Source organism: Microtus ochrogaster, linkage group LG4, assembly GCF_000317375.1.
Source record: "Microtus ochrogaster isolate Prairie Vole_2 linkage group LG4, MicOch1.0, whole genome shotgun sequence".
Taxonomy (NCBI): domain Eukaryota; kingdom Metazoa; phylum Chordata; class Mammalia; order Rodentia; family Cricetidae; genus Microtus; species Microtus ochrogaster.
Window position 1 is genome coordinate 2374680 of NC_022030.1, and position 424 is coordinate 2375103.

Below are 424 nucleotides of genomic sequence, written 5' to 3' on the forward strand. Positions count from 1 at the left end.
CAGATTTTCATTTAGAACATACCATTTTCTTAGACCATTTCCTCACATAAACATAACTACCTCTGCACTCTCTTGGCTACAATATATCAGGAATATCTTTTTTATCTACATTAGTTCAGGTGAATATAGGAAATTGCCTTAGACTAAGTACCTTATAAATAACACAATTTATGCCTTAGTTCATGAAGCTAACATTTAAGGTTGGGATTCTGGTAGGGAGCCTCTTCTGTGTTGCAAACTCCCAATTTCTTGAGGTTCTTTCACATAGCAAAAGGGAAGAAAGCTCCCTTGGGGCTCTTAGAAAGATTGTAATCCAAAAAAGAGGACCCCATTCTCAGGAACACATCTAATCTAGATTTCTTCCTAAAGATGTTGCCTCTTAACTGCATTACATCAGCAGCCAGGATTTTAATACCTAACTCAG